Source organism: Neodiprion lecontei, chromosome 2, assembly GCF_021901455.1.
Source record: "Neodiprion lecontei isolate iyNeoLeco1 chromosome 2, iyNeoLeco1.1, whole genome shotgun sequence".
Lineage (NCBI taxonomy): Eukaryota > Metazoa > Arthropoda > Insecta > Hymenoptera > Diprionidae > Neodiprion > Neodiprion lecontei.
In genome coordinates, this window is record NC_060261.1 from 41,034,785 (window position 1) to 41,053,872 (window position 19,088).

At 42.8% G+C, this 19,088-nt stretch overlaps 1 protein-coding gene across 2 annotated transcripts in view; it reads left to right on the top strand.

The window, feature by feature from the left end:
- The first annotated feature begins 106 nt into the window (after positions 1-106).
- The window catches only part of LOC107220394 (somatostatin receptor type 2), a 46,843-nt gene continuing 27,861 nt past the window's right edge, over positions 107-19,088 (top strand). Inside the window, exon 1 of one of the 2 annotated variants that reach the window (XM_046730900.1) lies at positions 107-217. The gene's annotated coding sequence lies outside the window, so the exon portion shown is untranslated. Of the gene's footprint in view, positions 218-16,263; positions 16,538-19,088 lie in introns of those variants that run through there. The other variant, XM_015658965.2, reaches the window with a different exon arrangement.

A 19,088-nucleotide genomic window follows, 5' to 3' on the forward strand; every position in this document is an offset into this window, starting at 1 on the left:
GGATCGTTTTTTGTCTGGTTTTTGGTTGAATAAGCTAAGTGTTTCGACAAATTAACCACGTGTGTTGAAACTTGTCAAATTCAGCGACGGAAGCACAGCTACATCGTCGAAATATCCGATCATTTTAGACGTGACGTCATAATGGAGTGATGTGAAGTGCTCCGTGAGTGTTTCAGCCGATCAAATATTCGGGATTCACGGAACATTACGTCACATGGTAAGCATAAATTTGAGTATTTTTTCACGCTCATAAAGTGTATAGATTTCTGCGCATTCCCATTGCAAACTATCGCGGATTTCCAGATCAACAACAAATTTTAGACTACAGAAAATATTTTTAATCAACTTCGTACCTCAATTCTTTAAAATTTCTTCAAAATCTCTGTAGAAATCGATGATATCGCATGAATGGTATTGTAAAAAACGTTGTTTGTGCTACACAACTAGGAGCAATTTCTACGTTATTTTATAACCAAACAAACGTAGTCTTGTTATGGTCTGTTTTCTTATCAATCGTTTCCCCCACACCAGAGTCCACACGATATCCGTCCTGTTATTTATTTACCCAGCCGTGAGTTTTTATTGATCATGAGATGAAGCGTGCAATGTCAGTTTCCGTTGAAGTCTAAGAAAAAAGATGTGGAAATCTAAGCACTAGGGTGGTCCTTGTTTAGGGTGCTGACGAATTTTTACCGCCCCATCACAGAAATCAATTGCAAATCATTTAAAAAGAGTTACCAAATTTTTTCACTTTCTTACAGCAAGTCTGAGATAGCCCGCATTGTGATCGAAGTTTCTTATGGAAGTGAGGTGAGAAAAAACTTTATTTCGCACTATATATTTTATCGTGAAAGTAATAATGTCCCAAAAAATCTATAACTGCGAGGTTTTAGTCGGCATTAGTAATACTATATGAAAAAAACAATACACATCATCGTTCGAGGCAATCTAGACGAATTGCACTTCCTCTAAATAAAAAATAAGTCAGGTTTCGAGGTAGTGCAATTCGTCTAGATTGCCTGGTACGATGATGTGTATTTTTTCCCAGATAGTAGCACTAATTCTCACCAAAACCTCACGGTTACAGATTATCGGGAACATTATTATTGAACTGTTGCAATAAAATATATACTGAGAAAAAAGTTTTACTCGTGTTAATTTCCATAAGAAACTTCGATCACAATGCGGACTATCTTAAAGTCGATGTAAAAATCTGAAAAAATTAGGCGACTGTTTTCGAATTATTTGAAGTTGATTTGGGAGATGGTCTGGCAAAAATTCGTCAACACCCTGAATAAGGACCACCCTACTGAGCACATGTGTAACTTATATCAATAGAATTTTATTGAGCACACCTTTAAGCGAATACCGCTGTGTGCATACGATATTGGGTATGATCGATACCGCTGACACATGGGCATTATTAAATTCCAACGACTCGGCACTTTCTTTCGTGTGTCGTGAGAGCAAAAAGGGAACCTTCGACGAAAAGGTAAAGAAACAGAAAAGCTCTGCTTTCTCCGCAGGATATGGGAGCCGGGTGTAATTAGGTCCCTCAAACAGTTTTTTTGCGTCTTGTGGAACGCCGTCTCGTCTCTGCAATTCGCGAAATTCACTCGGTCTTCAAAGTTGGGTAAACTAATGATGTTTTGTAGTTCTCGAATGAGTTTTAATCATTTTCACCAGAATTCCATTGCTACAGTGCGTGAGAGACTCCATCACTGTTAAAAATTTATGTATGGAACTTTCTACGCCGTACCTATTGGAAGTTTTATTCGGATACGGAACAGCGAATTCACCATAGATTTACTGTTTATTCAATTTACAAACGTAACAAATTTACCACACAATTTAGTCCTACGAATTTTAGTAAATTAAAAATTTTCATTGCATATTTAAGACAATTACATAGTAATATATTTCGCTGCACCGAATTTGTAAATTTGCAGCCTGATTTTGTAAATTGACAACTCTTTTGGGCGGTAAATGTGTGGTAAATTCACAATCATTTTCAACATTGTACCTACACTGTCAGGGAGCGTACGAAGCAGCTAATTCAGTCATGTACAAGTGAATTTGTATGCATGTGTAGGATGTGTCACGAGTGTATTTTTTTTAAACAAAAGTATAAGAGTCGGTGGCGGGAAATGACAGCTCGCTACTCGAGTCCTGCTCTTCTGTGTTGTTTGATGTGCACTCTTTTCGGCTCATGATATCAAAGTGGGACCGACACATTGCACGTGATGGGCGAAACGTATAAGCTTGCAAGAGCGACTCTTGAAATGAAAAATTCAAGAGGCTCTACATTTCGCACCGTGTTACATTTCGCAGGTTTTTTTTAAATAAATACCGAGCATAAAGTACAACAGGCGGACCGTTACATTGTTTAAATTTTCCGTAAAATCACGTCACATTTAAGAATAGAAAGCTTTGATACCATAGGCACTATAACAGTATAGATAGCGAGCCGAATACAATAGACCGACGCGTGGCGCCGAAGGCTCGAGACTCGCGATCAACGTCGGATTTAAAACAATTCAAGTTTAGAAAAAATACGAATATATATATACAATCCGAGCAGGGATTCTTCCAAAGTATACATCAGGTATAATATAACGTAAGCGGTGACGCTGGTAATATTGCTTGTCTTTTGGGTTATTGAACAAGACGTACGCCGAGCCAAATCGTAACAGACTGCAGCAGATTCTCGTCCGGGAAATTGCGTTCGTTCGACGAAAGTCTGGCTGGTATCCAAAAACGTAAAGAGCATGTACCGCGTCGTGTGGCAGAAGTATCCATGGATTAAGGGTATACCGTCAGTATCGAACCATTCCAACCCCTGAACCCATCAATCCACACACACACCGAAACGCACATTGGCGATGTGACGCGGAACGCGCGATACGCGCATTTCGTACATCGGTATGTAACTCGTACGACCCATTCCAGACGTCATTTTCCAGAGAGGAAACCCGGCCAGTAATACGATGTACGCTGGCAGTGTGCGCATTGAATTGCGAGTTATGGAACAGAAAGGAGCACATAAAGGACGTCGCGAAATACCCGCGCGGTAGAGCGAGCGGTGAATTTATGTAAAAGAAATTAGCCCCCCTCTCAGCGCTTGTTTCGCCCCTCGTGCTTCCTTCCCGCGCCTAAAGTTCATGGAACTTTGCTTTATCATTGTTTCGGCGAAGTGTTCCTGACGCCCAGAGTCCGTTCAAAGTTAAGGAAACGACTTTTTCGTCGCCCCGGTGACAGGAAGTGGGAAAGTTCTCTGTATAGGTATACGTATATGACGTAAGCGAACAGCCGGATGTATTCGACAAGGGCTTTTATACAGGCGCGTCCCGATATTCGCCTGCAGACGTAGATAATGGACGGAAAGCGTATAATCGTAAAGGCATATCGGCAGAAGTTGGCCCTGATCGTGAGTGTGATCTATCTCGCCGACCGAGACGGATATTTTTATAGAAGATCAACGATCACCTGCCATTATCGCCCACTTCGATTGTAATAGGTACGACGACGACTTGAAGGAGGGGAAAAAGTTAACTTTTTTTCAATTTAGTATCGCGTGTCCGGCACTCCGGCACGACGTCTGTTCGGGCATAAATAACCAGATCCATTGCTAGCGTGTAACGCCTGCCCGATAAAAGATTAGGCCTCGCGTGAACCAGATACGTTTTTTATCGTTTCTTCTCCTTTTTATTTACACCCAGCTGAAACTTCTGCGGAAAATAATCACAGGTACGGGTCAGTGGCAAATTGTTTTACACCTTTTTGACATCAATTCTCTGCACGAAGTTGCTTGCCGTCTACTGCAAACACACGCATACTGTTATATCATTTATTATACCAGGTGCTGATCGACATTTAGAAACTTGAAGGAGGTTGGTTCACCAGAAATCGTAGAGTTTTAGGTATAATTATCTTTCACATTATTATATTCCTAATCTGCTAAAGGATCTCTTCAAACAAAAACAGAAAATGCTGAATTTATGAATCGCTTCGAAAGTGTTGAAACTCTAGTATCTATATTTCATCGATTTCACTCACCAATGGCTCGATTCATTCAGAAGACTATTTCCCACAAAATTTACTAGCACACGATTTATAATTTTTTTTATTTTCTTAGCATCGTTAAACATTTCAATTTACAACATTGCCCCGATATTGATTGTGATTAATCAATTGCAGTATACAATTTATACTATACAAAAGAAAAAAAAAAATCTGTTTCAGTGACTTTGTACAAAATGTTCTTCCAAAGAGAAGAGAAATTGTAGAATGAAATCGGATAAACTTATTACATTATTGATTCCCCTTTCGAATTTTCCGATTGAACATGATTTCACTCAATTAATTTAGATATCAGGACTTGTCACAAGTACCGTTAATCGTTCCGAAGTTTAACTCTGCACCTTCGGATCACTGACCTGTTTTGCACTCGACATTTTTTTGGATCCTGGTCAAGTAGACTTCGTGGCAACGTTACAGAAGTTTCGAAGAACTGACTGGTCTATTTTGAAAGAAAATGAGATAAATATAACCCATTGAGTGCAGACCAGGTATAAGACGTTTAGAAATGTATTCAAGAAGTACGGGAACTTATTTTAAGAAGCCAAAAGTAGAAAACACTGGGTGAAGAATGTGAGAATAGAAAATTCGAGAAATCGCTATAACGAAGCGTCATCCACATCCAATATTCAAATTTGAAACCTGAGAGGTCAAAGTATCCTGCACGCATCACCGATTTCGATTTCGCGCAATAAGCGTGTTATTTTCACTTCTTTTTTTTTATGTATAAAAATACTTGGGCCATCTGGAGAAATGTTTAAAGCTCAACGAGGAATTTATTCATACATAATATGATATATCCAGAGTAGAATAAACGCATCGTAAGTGAAAAAATAAATGAGAAACAAAAAATGTATTTATAAATTTATACATCGCCTAGTATTTCTAGGAAATAAAATCAGAGGCACTTAAGTCGCACTCTCCGCACTGTATGAATCATTCGAAAGTTAAAAGCTGGATCCCCGCCTTCCACTATACATAGATACGAAGTAGATGTATTTACGAAAGTTGGAAGCGGCCACAGACGCTTTATCGGCATCTGTATATCCGCAGAGACGCGAACAAGCTACGATTGTGAAGTGGAAGCTTGAATGCTGGCAATAGACTCGAGGATCCTCTCTCAAATAAGCCGCTTCTGTCCGTAAAGCAGCGAAACTTGCCTTGCCGCAAGCTCCGCTTTGTACATGCATAAGAAATCGAGGGTACGATAGAAAGCTAGAAGCAAGCTGGTGTTGAAAAAGGAACGTAACGCTACAGGGGGAGAAAAATCTTTTCAACATATAATACCGAAACAGAAGTAAAAGCTGCCTTCAGCGCGGTTCGCCGCGTAATAAAAATAAAAAAGCTCGGGAACCGCGCTCGCGAAACACTTGTGTTTATGATAAAATAATTACGTACAAGGCATTCTTCGCTACGATAATATTCAGACGTCTAGCTGCATCGGGAGCCGTCTTAACTCTTTGAACTTGAGAGAGGTGGAGCGAAATATCCTCGGCATGATTACCTAGGCTGTTAATATCCGGCTTTAGCCCCCCTCTGAAAATGTCAGAATACCCACACACGTCGAGCAGGAAGCGGCGAGTGAGTCCGCAAAGTACGTTAATTAAGTCGGCGCCTAGGTATCGATTAATTTGCGGTTTACCGAAACCTTATCTTCCTCGGCCTCCCCGCCGATATCTTTCACCGTTCGCCTGTCTCCAATTCCCTTTCACCCTCTCTCGGTTCCGTCGAAGGTGCCTTAAGTCGCGTGATTACGGCCCGGGAAACGGCTCGCTAAAATACACCGCATACTCTATTTCGCGCACGGTTCCCGTTCGACCAATATTCCCTTTCCCGGTCCCAGCGGTAATTTCGCATTCTCCGGTTACGCCGTGAACGATTATTACAAATCTTGCTCGCTCCTTGAACCGCGGATACAAATTCAACCGTTCAAAATGAAGGGAAATTGGCAAAAGAGAAGGTACATTGATTTGGGAGAAAAGAATTTCTATTGCTCCTGTAAAGCATTCGCCAGCCTTGACTATGCGATAGTGCAAATTATACATCCCTCGTGAACGTGTTATTTCAAAAAAAAAAAAGGAGTAAAAAAGAAAAAAGAAAATCCAACAGCCAAACGATATCGGCAAAACGTCATTTCGGATGTAGGTATATTTATAATTTTATGGAACTCGTTAAGTTTAAGCGATATTTTCCAGACATTGGTCGAAAAAAAATTGCCGGTCTCGTCGCGTTTTAACTACTATGTATAATTGTACGTACTTACGCTACCGAAGCATTTATTTGCAAACCGCGAATTTTTGATGGGAAAAAAAATTATACCAACATTTTCGAAACGTTTCGCCGAAGCACTTTGATTTTCTCCATCTCATATTATTACGAATCATTTCCGTGATGCAATCCATTTCGAAAGGAATCGAGGTCGACGGTGCAAACCGGCATCACGTATTATACATTAAGAGTTGAAGAAGGCGTAATAATGATTTGTAAATATTTGGAGCCGGCGGATAGACATCCATTAGATATTTTTTCACCCGTACAGAATATGCGAGGCCGAAGATATTCGGAGAACGTTAGACATCCATTAGGCGTCCAGGACACGTCAAGGATCCGTTGATATCCGTCACGGAGGCATCGAATTCCCTCGGGATTTCCGCGTACATGCATTCGCGGATCGTGTGTTCGTAATACCCGGATATATGCGAAACATTCGGAGCGTAATTCTCCTTCAGCGGTTGTGCGGGGAAGGTATTTGCGTATGGGTACAGTGTTCGGGTGTACGACGTAAGCGAACTTACGACGTCGAACACATGTTCATATCCGTGGAAGCACTGCATAGCCGCAGTCAAGCAGTTCGTAATTGATTCGAAACACGGTTGAAAGTTTTCCCATACCTTTTATGGGAAGCGAAAGCCATCGGCGCGGTCTGCAGCGCCAATATCGAATGTATAACGTATCACTGTGGGAGTTATAAATAAACTGGAAGAAATGCTTGTTCCGCTGTGCGGTCTTTGAATTCGCATATTGCTTCGCCTCCCGGAATTGTTCAGGGTTCATTCCTTTCACCTTTTTCGCTATTCTTTTTCCCCCCGACATTTCTCTCTCATCTTATGCTAGGAAGCCGTACAAGAAAACTATAACACACTGACGTACATATAGCGTAAAAAGGGCGTGCATGGTTCCGCAACCTTTGAACCCGGAAAAACAATTTCTGGCGGATTTCAACGTGCAAAGCTCGAATCTCGAGTAACATCGAATCGTCAGGCGATAGCATAATAATTCAAAAAATTCTTCTGACCCTCCGTTTCTCTCTTGTGTATCGTACTTGGAAATACAGACAAACTAAACAACAATTTGCCAATTAAATGACAAACTTGATTAAGCCCAGACACTGTACAACTGATATTTCACATCGGTCTGCCAGTGCAGTGAATGAAAAAAGGAAAGAAAAAAGAAGGGAAAAAAAAGAATGAGGTCGCTCGGTGATTGCTCAATCGTTTCTGATAAAGATTGGAACAGATATAAGATGCGCGTCTCGCCTTTGCGTGCCGCACTCTGAACATACATATCCAGCGCTTTCGCTCCTAGTCAGGTACAACGGTAAAGCGAATTTAATCAGGAAAGACTTTTGATCTTGTCCTTTAATCAATTTGTCGGCGATGGTAGAGACGGATGCGGTAAATCTTTAACTGGACAGCAATCTCGAGGTAGTCTCGGGGTAGTTTTCGCGTCTCTTATACACCCCAAGAAAGAGTTATGTATGCGGGGCAGTCCGTACCATTTCGACCAGGGTCTGACCCTTGACCTCTCGGATTTGGCCCGCGATTTTTTATACAATAGTTCAAAGGCACTCTGTTTTTTTAGATTTTTTCTACGCGGTTTTGACTTTCTACAATATTTCAAAAGCATGCGATTGATCGACGCAATTGGAAAATGTGAAAAAATTCTGAAAATTTGTGTGTCAGATATGAAAATTTTCAAGCTCCGAGCCGGAATGCTGACAGTTTTTTTCCTTCTCATTGTTTTTAACCTATTACCGAATAAAAAAGGTAAAAAAATTTGAAGCGGCAGTCATTCTACCGTGGATAGTCGCCGAAACATTTTCATATGTCACGTCGGATTTTTCAAAAATATTTAATATTTTTGGCAAGAGATTCTTTTTCTTCCTTATTTAGCTAGTAAAAAAAATTGCACATGGTAAAATGGTTCTGAAAAATTAGAAAAAATTTTTTTAAATCCGATGTGACGTATAAAAATGTTTGAGCAGTCATCAACAGTAAAATAACTCTCACTTCTAATTTTTTCTCCAGAAATGGCTTGAAAACAGTGAGATGGAAAAATCTCCCCACTCCAGATCCAAGCTTAAACATTGTGTGACATCTGACACGCGATCTTTCAGATTTTTAAATTGTGTCCATCAATAACGTGGTTTCCAAAAATTGTAGAAAATTAAAACCGTGTCGAAAAAATTTAAAAATAAAAACAGAGTGCCTCTCAAAGTGAGAACAATTATACAAAAAATCACGGGCCAAATCCGAGGGGTCAAGGGTCAAACCCTGGTCGAAACGGTTTGGACTGCCCCACGTGTATCAGGGTGCGAGTATGTTGAGCGAATAGGGTGGAACTCGCTCGCCGGGAATTGGCGCGAGCTTTCGGAGCTTGCAGCTTGGTTATGCTTACATCGCTTATCCTCGGGATTTTGATCTCGATCTATCAGCATCGATGCGGTAATAATTTTTTAACCGCTAGTCTAAATTGTACAGACAGTTTTTTTCCCGCAAGTTCAGCAAAAAATTTCCGTCATCCTCCTCAGCAGGTTTGAAACTCTCAGGGATAAATTAATCAGAGTCAAAGTATGTCGGGCAGCTGCGTGGGCGAGTCGAGTCATCCCTTCGATGAGAAGCAAAATCTTCGTCGCTGTTTCTACTCGAAAATCGTTTTCCAGGCTCGAATTTCTTGCTGCAGACTCGACGTATAACGCTTCCTCCCGTCGCGTCGTCCAGCTTCGGGTAACAAAGGGAGTCCTCCTTCGTCCTATCTTGTCCAAAGGTCAAGTGATCCGTACATGGCGCGCTCCTGTGTTTTTAAAGCCTGTTTACGATCGCGAGAGACAGAATCCCCCCGGAACAGGCGTTGAGGAAACTCTGAAAGCAAACGCTAATATCATATCTGGTCTGGGAAAAGAGAACGAATTTTGTTAAATGAATTTGAGTAGAAAATCCCAAACAGCAGATCGGTTTGTTCGAAGGGTTTCGTTTTTTGGGGTACAGAATGTGGAACAACAGCGCCTAGTTCGAAAAACAAATAATTGTTAGAGAGTTGATATTTTTTAAACACTTATTTGACCAAAGAAAAAATACTATTTTTGGCCACGATCGTCAAAGCATTTAAAAAAATGATGGTTCGTTTGAATAATTCGATAAGGTTTGTTTCAAAGCACGGACCATGCCTTAAATTGCGTGTTAGTAAATCTTCGAGAATACCGCATTGCTCGAGCCTTTCGTATCGACAGCTAAAACGCACAATTTTCTCAAACATCTTGAGAATCTCCTCCGTATCACAGTCGAACGAAAGGTGTTAAAGTAACGAGTAAAACGGCGATGCCTTGAACCGGCTGGGTTTAATAAAATAATTAGTTCCTTCTCGTTCCCGGAAGAACGAGCTAAAAGCCTTTCATCCTGCAAGGCGTGTAGCTCGGTGCACAAGCATCCGCGACGCTGCAGCGGATAAAAAGCGGCAGCTTTGCCCGTTGGGTATAAAGTATGCGCATGTACCTACGTAAATACGTACATACATGCATACGTAAATAACGTAGAGACGTTGCGTCCGCAGCAGGCGAGCCGGGAAACTAGCCAGCGGACAACGGGCGAGCGGACGATAGTAATATACCTTTGATGTCGTCTCGTTTTGGAAGTGTTGAAAAATGGCTCGGGGGTTCCAGCGCAGGATCGCGTGTCTGTAAGGCACTCGTGCGTGTGTGTACAGGATGAAACGGTACGGGGGTAAAAACGCTTCGGGTCTGCAGGGTGAGAAAGGGGTGTAGGGGGTACAGAAATATACGCGTAGCTGTAGATCCCACTCCGAGGGACCAGCTCCCTTAACGATAAATTAATGTGCCTCAGCCTTAATGTCAAGGCTGACTGATCGTCCGCTTCGCCGGGTAAATTCAGTCGCGCAATTTTTAATTAGCACCTCCATTCCACCCCCGCGGCATCAAAGGGACAAAAACTAATCTCACTGTCTCTCTGATTTAACGCTCACCGGTTCCGTTGCAGTTGACTCGCCTACTCGGGGCTGATAAACCTCCGCACGATGTTTCCGCACGCGGTTTACCTTCCGGAGCATCGCTGCCCTCGAATAAAGGACTAATTTCCTCTTCTCAGGAGGCAAAAACAAAAAAAAAAAAAAAACACGGACGGAGTTGGAGTCAAGCTAGCCAATTGAGAATTGTGCAATCTCTTTTACTGCCGCGATGATCGTGATACGCGGAACGTTGGATGGTGGCCAATTTTTCTCTAATAATGAACGTTGTTCAATGTATAACGATAATTTTGTTGGCAAGAAGATAGATACTTTGAGAAAGAAGATTCAGAACGAGCTGATCTCCGATCTGGACAATATTGTGTACGAACTGGATTTTTCTGGAAAGTCAATTAATCTTTTATCCACGTATCGCGATTACGGTGTGCTAATATAAATTACCGTTTCTTATCCCAGAACCATGAATTAATTTATTCCTCGAAAAGTCGAATAAAATATACGCAATCCTAGGGGCGTGATGAACTCGTACATAAACTTCTCGAAATATAACTGGTATAATAATCAGGACAGTTGCAAACTCGTGTAAGCTTTATACCCGGGGGATAATTTTTTTGTTCTTATTTTCATCATTCTCAAAGCTGCTGTGAGTGGGAGGGAGGGGGATGATTGCCGAGAGAGAGAGAGAGAGAGAGAGAGAGAGAGAGCTGGAAGGCATAATGCAAAATTCAGGCAACTTGAGCTGGAGCAAAGAAAGAAAGAGAATAGAATTCAAAGAGAAAAGTTGAACGAAGCGGGACGATTTATAAGAGTGAATAAGTGATGAATAAAGTATAAGAAGTTGCAGGAGTGCTGCAGGGTGTAATACACAAATACATAGAAAAGCAACCCGACTTACAGGGTGGCATGAACACCGCGGAGTGAAGTGAAGTGAGGCGATACAGTCTTCTTACCGCGATACGTTTTATTTGTAAGAGAACGTCAAGTATGCATGTGTAGGTAGGAGAAAACTGCCCCGTATAAAAAGCCCGGTAAACTGCAAAAGCTCGTTCCGTTAATGAACCTGTGAATACACGTACACCCGAATACAGACCTCTGCAGCTTCTTAACCCCCGAACGAATATAAAACATGCAATATAAATTCCAGACCGGACAGCTCTAGCTCGCGTGGATTGCACGCGGGTGGATAAGCGGCGGGATTCCATGGGGAGGAGGAAAAGTATAAGAGAAACAGCTGGGAGAAAACGCGGTACGTACGGAGAAAAATAAACGCATCGCAGCGAACGGCGAAGATGTGTATCGTTCGGGGTGGCCACACATCTTGAAAACCTGGAATTGTCAGGGGATTTTTAATTTGGTAATGGAAAACACTGAAATAACAGTCTTCTGTCATGGGAATTAGATATGATTTTTTGAGGTAACAAGGTTACTTTTTTTCGTCGAGAAAACAAACTCGCTTCAACTCATCTTTTTTACATTATATTTTTTATAGATTCGAATTGAATTCGAACGGAACATAGAGTTAATGATCCGAAAGATTTAAGTTTCAGAAATTTTTCCAGAACTAGGAAAATGTCATGGAACTTTTTTCCCAAAGATCTGCCGCCACCCTGTCGTTGTATCCAATACGGCAAAAGAATAGAACAGCAACGCGGTAGCAAAAGGGAAAAAGCAAATAGTCGCATAATATGCATAAAATTTCGACTCCTTGACCTCCTTCCGCGTGGTTTGGCTACAGGAAAAGTTTCAACGTCCTTGTTTCGCGCCAAGCCGCGCGAAGGACGAGGAAAGTAGGTAGCGCACCTTGTGCATTAATGGGAAAAAGGGTGAGCGAGCTTTTGTTACCACGTGTTTAACCTCGGCGCGCGTACCATACAGCAGGGTGAAAGAGGGAACGGACCTGGGGGCAATTTAAGGGCACCCGGGAAATACGCCACTCTTGCGGGTTAATTTAGGGGTGTGTTGTGTGTGCCTGTGTTGCTATCGAGCGGTCACACTCGGTTGGCTCCCACTACGGCGGATCTCGGGGCTCCAGGCTTATAATGTCACCTATCACAATTAGTTTCACAGGTTTATTGTTAGATCCACGGGGGATTGAAAAGACCGCCTTCGATTTTCGCCAGGGTTTTTATTCCGTTTTTTCAAGAGAAAAAATCCAGCCGTGCAGGCTGATCCACGGTCCTTGAGTATTTTCATTTTTTACCCTAGACGTAAAATACACTTACAATTAGTTGTTCCGAGTACCAAATGGAAGTTGGCTTTGTAACCGTGGCCGTAAAATTTGTGAGTATGCGTTATTTCATTTCCTACCAACTCCTTCTTATCGCGGTCAGGAGTTCTGTATTTTCTTGAAAATATTGCGATAATTTCATGCTGTTGGTACAATGAAACGATCTTTAGGCTGTTTTTTTAACTCGAAAAATTTAGTCGATCGTAAAAACAGACGTAATGTTGCAGTAATCAGAAAATTTAGTATGGGCCACTGTAACCACACTTAATGGTTGCTTATGGCATGTTTTCACGTAATTCTAACAATGTTTAAACCGTTTTTTTCTTTTTAAAGAATATCAATTTTATCAGCATTTTCTAAGTAATCAAAAAAATGAATATTATTTTCAGTGCGTTAAGGAAAATGAACCAAACTTCTTTTAGTCGCATATTGGTCAATAAATACGGTATTCAGAAGTCACTCGAGATATTGTTGAAGTAAAAAAAAAACATATTCAGGTTTCTTGCATCTAAGATTTTCTTAACACAATTTTACATATTGGATTCTTAGGTACTCGCAGATTTGTTATCGGAATTTAAAATTCGTCAAAGGATCCTGGACTCCAAATTTTTCTCATTTAGTATTATTGTTAATTTCCGCTCTTGTGATATACTTTTAAATATCCATGACGACTTCTTTTTTCCCTAAAGTTTTGATTAAAAATCCTTCATCGTCTCCACGATTGAATAAGAAATGAAAATCATCATTCCGCCACAAGCGTCATCCCACCGATCGGCATCCATTTTTCAGTTATCCTTAAATTGTTACAAAATAAAAAAAATACGGGATTTCACTCGAAGAGGCATCTTCGGTGACGTGAAAATCACACGTAACACCAGTTTCAAATTCGGATGAAATTTTCTCCCTCCCTCGACGGCAAATAGACACAGTTATTCAAGAATGTCGGAAAAGGTATTCCGCTCGAGTCGAAACGGTATATTTCCCGTCAAACTATCGGAGGTTCGAGGACCCCTCGATCACAGCGGGGGTGGAAAAGGGCGGGCGAGCTTCCAGCATCCCTTAAGCCGCGTCGCGACTCGGCACGCCGCGCGTGCCGGGAAGATCCGAAGCCGGGTCGGGCCTCCTCGGCGATGACCTGCCCGATCGAAATTCGAACCGGCGGGGCGCCCACCACGTGGTTTTAGCTGCTATCGTCGGCTGCACCGCGAACAATTCAACTATTCACGCACCCCAAGTTCAGGGTCGTCGCACGCAAGCTTTCGCTCTCTCTCTCTCTCTGCCCTTCGTCGTGTCTGCATGACGTGATTTCACTACAGCCTCACCGGCGAGGCAGAAAATAGTCAGTAATTTGACAGAATTAGCTGAAATTTCATAAACACAGTTGAAAAATGTCGGAGTACATGTACTTGTTAAATTTTTAAAGGCTATGGAAACCTACAGAATATACATATATATATATATAATATATGTATGGTATTACTTTTCTGGAAGCCGAAATTCGACCTTAACGATATATGTTAAGTGTTCGTCGTTGAATAAGTCAATTCACTACGAGCAATGTGGAAAAGGGAAGAATTTTGATTTATGCATGACTTGCATCGGTGCAACGGACCAAAGTTCTCAGCGTACCAAAGGCGTTCTGAACTTTGAATAAGGAAAGAGTTGAGGGTTCTCTCCCTTTTTTGTAACATATCACCACGCGTGTTTAACCCCTAACATTTTACACGGTGAAATTTCCCATATTTCATGCCGCACGTACATAGTCGACGGTGTAAAGAGAATTTTTTTTTTTTCGCAATTTTCGAAAAAAAAGGGTGTAAATCGATTTAGCCTTGTTTTCGCCTCTATTTCCATCTGCAGGTAATGAAAAGCACGAGTTCTGACTATAAGAGTCCGCAGTCCTCGCGGAGATTCCGATATACATAAATCATACTTTATGAAAGCGTTGAAAAATTGTGAGGCATGCTTTTCCACTCTCGTCATTACAGAGTAACAATATTTACCGACAGAAATTTCTTTTTCCTGTCCCCATTAGGGTCGAAGAGACGCGGCCGAAAGGGACCCATCCCAACGAGAAAAGTTGAAAATCTAATTCGGTGACTCGTTACTTATAAATATGCAGGTGTAATATATATGTACACCGACCCATCAAAATTAAGGATCCTGAAGGTACGCGAAACTCGGTAAAACCCATTCAAACCATTTTCAAACGCCGTGCGGCGGAGAAATAAATAAATATCAGAAATGAAATGTTTTTAAAATCACGTACTCGCATGGATTTCTTTCCCCGTTGTTTTTGCATCGTCGTGATGAAGCGCAAGGTGAGCAAAAAACTGCAAGTATATATCCGTTGTACTGTAATATCGCAGGAAAGGAAACATCCGAATGTCGTGCCAGGATCCGCCGACACGAGTCTTGCTTACTTACATCCGTTGTGAGGGCCGGAAACTGGTCGTCTTATCTTCCGATCGGGCAAAAACCGGCTCAATCGAGTTGGAAAACTTGACGAAAATCGCGATTCCGTTTCGTCTGCTTCCAAAAATCACGTAATGCGAATTCTACTTTTTCATCGATTCGTTCCTCCGCTGTCTAGTTCGAATGAAAAAGTAGAATGGCCGCAGTAGCGAATTTTAAAAACTCAAGAATATAATTCATCGTAGAATATCAAAACGCACAAACTCGTACATCGTACAGAAAACTCAAAATACAAAGATGTAGAACATGGGAAAACTTCTGACGATTCTATACCTCGACTTCCCTTATTCTGACCCCTCTACATTTCGAATTTTCTGCAATATAACTTCAAGCCCTTCTGTATTTTGAAATCCTACGTGGCCATTCTACTATCTGACCCCCAACCGACTCGTTCGATTCTATCATCCCCCTCCCGCCGGTTTCAAATAACGGTATGAGAATTACATTTGCTTCTGCGTTTTCGATAATCAATACTACGCTTTTTATTTCCATGTACCGTATCATTTTTCTTTTTCACTAGAGAATGGATACTTGTTCTCATTCCCGTATATACAAATATATATCAGGGTAGTAAATAAATAGTGGTAGTATCAGCAGCGATAGTGGTAGTGGTAAAGGCAGCGGTAGTAACAGTAGGAGTACTATAGTACCCACAGAGCAGAGCGTTATTAGCCACGAGGTGGCAAACCGAGCAGGAGAGCCACGAAACGCCAAAGTATCTTTTTTGCAGGGTACAGCGTATTATATTAGTATACACGTTAGATTCGCCTAACTTGGATGAAGGACTAGGCGGGGAGGGAGTAAGGTAGAACCCGCGAAAGTCAAGAGGTGAATATATTGATTTGGACTAAAATTAGGTGTAAACGGGGGTTGAACACCGGCTTTTTGAACTCGAAGACCAAAGTCGGGGGTTCGCGATGTAGAATAATCACATGGGGGGGGGGGGGGGGGGTTCCTTACCGGCACGGCACGGGATCGCGTATAAATATACCGAAAACCTCCTCCTCCCCCCCCCCCATCCCTCCTCCTCCTCCTCCTCCTCCTCCTCCACTTCTACCGCCTATACGCCGAGGCGTAATTGTCATAGAGATTCGGATTATTCAATGCAGATGCTGGCAGGCCGTCTCTACTGCTCAGTTTTCAATCTGCGCATGCGTCGCGACGCCCCGTTGCAAATATGTGGCGTCGTGACGCTCACAGACGCCCAGTAACTCCCGCATCCCAGCACGGTGTACGGTGCCGGCGCACGTATAATATCTCCTCTCGCCTTGCCTTGCCTTGTCTTGCCTTGCCTTGCCTTGCCCCGTTGCGTTGTCTCGGGTCTTGGAGGCCGCCGTTTTGCCGTAACGTCGCGTCGACGGCGCCCTTAACGTCATTTCTCCGTAACCGCATCCAACACTCTCGAGTCACGTTACGTTATATCCTTCGCAACGTACGACGTTCGACGTTTGTTATGTTTTTACCGCCGACGGAGGATCCGCTGGATGTCATTGTTAACAGGTAACGACAATTATTTTGTTCATTCAAACAACACGCTTTTGTAGTACCGTTCCACGGTATTATCCGTCGTCGTTTGCAAGGTGTATTCGTAACTCGTTATCAACGCTTGTTTCATTTCTCACCCAAGTCAACCACGCATTTTTATTCAGTCTCAATGCGATCTCAATTTCTTCGTCGCTCGTTCGATGTGTCGTGTGAAATTCAACCCTTAATACTCACCCTTACCGACGGCACCGTAACTCTACCTTCGGTATAATCAGCCGCGTTTCCTCGAATTCTGTTACAAGCTACCCTTGCCGGTTGCGTTGAGAAACAAAAAGAATAATTAAAAAAAAAAAAAACCAACACGTTACCTACGTTGTATATACGCGTCTATAATATATATGTACGTACATATATATATATATGTATAAATATACGCACATGTGTGCGTATGTGCGTGTATCATCGTGTATTCAGTGCGCGATGGTCGACCGAGTTTCATTATCCCTTTTTGACGATATAACCCGTAACGCGATCTGGCCGGATTACGTGAGTTGGTAGAAAGAGAATTCGACCGGAAATATACAGTTTGCTTTCATTTCCGCATCTTCTCGGTACAAGGTACACTGTACATAAAATCGTGTGTTTACGCTACATCGTATAAACCGCGCAGTGTACGCAATCTCTCTTCATAATAGGGGACCGTCTCTCTCTCTCCCTCTCTGTATATATATATATATATATATATATATGAATTCAAACATATTTCATAGCAAGAATAAATTTGCATGATCTTATAATATAAAGAGGGGGGTCGGTTGCTTTTTGGCTGTCAAATGGCAGGGTGATTGATTGCCGTTGGCTCTCGGCTTCCCGTCGTGCAGAAACAGAGGCCGTCGTCGCCAAGAGTCGACGTAGCGATTGTCCGAGAGAAAACTTGCACGTGCGACGTCTTAACGATCTCGCTAATTATTCACAGGACATAAACGACCGGCGACGATCCCTTCCGTTTCTCGTAGTCCGAGGCAATTTTGGGGCGATGGGAGGGGGATGGGAGGGTGGGGATGGGGGGGGGGGGGGGGGTGGCGAACGAGGCCGGGGGCTGATCAACCCTTGACGAGGAATCACGGGATTTCAGGGCGAATCGGTTGCCACCTGGAGCGGCGTCGCGGCTTTCGGGGATGAAAGGAAAAGGACGAGCCGGGGGTGGCGAAAGGGGGACGGTCCGCCGGCTCGGGAACAGCTGTTTGCCCCGCTAATATGATTCAGAGCACGTTCTGGCTTTGGGGTCAGGCCAAGCGACTCCCGGCACTTTGCAAATGAGATAAACTTTAAGACGTCGACGCCGATTTCTCCCCCCCCATCCGCCCCTGCATCTCCCCGGTCTCACCACAACGGCGAATGATCCGATCATCCTTCGGTTTTTTGTCCCGGGGTTTATTTTTCCCCGTCGCGGCTCTTCTTCTTCCTCTCTCTCTCTCTCTCTTTCTCTGTCGCGTTGCTCTCCAACGCCCGGCGAGATTTTATTGATGCGATTCCGTTTGATTGAATGTCGGCGAACGAAGGAACGAAGGAAAGGACGAACGAACGAACCTCGCGAGCTTCGAGCCGGATCCCCGCCCTGTTCTCGTCGGCCACGGCAGCTGCCGCACCCTCGCCGCTTTGACATGCGCCATGACCTGCATACCCATGGTTACACTTCGCGCCCCCGTCTCGTCATCCCCTCCGTCTCGAACAGGTACGCCGTGTGCCATGCGACGCTGGCCACGCCGCCCCGTGCGAGCCGCAGACGTGTGATTACACCCTTAGAGCCGGCCCCGATTTTCCTTTACATTCTTCTAGGGGTGCAAATTGCGTCCTTCCCATTAACGCCTTTCAACACCCCGCGTTACATGCCCCGTGGGTTTTACCGTAAAACAAATATGACATGTTGCGCGTTGAAATGCAAGCGCAACTTTTCCCTTTGTTCCAGACAGCGGGCGTCGATGTGTCGCGAGACTGAACTCGATAGGCGAGATTAAAACACAGCCACCCTGGGAGAGGATGATTTATACCCAGTTTTTTTCTCTCATTCAGTTTCCCGATGATCGTTGAATACTCCAGAGAAATATTGCCGATAGCTTTCGTTTCATTTTTTGCTTATATTTTTTTCTTTTTTCTTTCCAACTCTTTTGCGATTCGCGGTGATTAATTAACGTTGTTGAATAACGAAATTACGCTGTACGGAAACAAGCGGTGATTCATATTGTTACGTATTCAAATTTTCACCCACCCGCGTATTGGTTAACCTGTTCAACTCGTTTAGCCGCTTCAATTTGTGATTGATCCAATTTGATGCAGCGTATTTTGGACAGCTTTGCGTTTTATATACGGTCATCTGGATACTGCAGCGAAACGTTCGGTACAAATTGACTATTTTCTGGACCGTGTACAGTCGCTGTATAAAGCAAAGCGAGTAAATATGTTTCATTTCGTGAAATTACATTCCAATCGTACGATTCGATTGAGAATAATTTGACAGACTGAACGAGGAAAATAATGAGGGAAAAGAAATTTCGTACGTGTATGC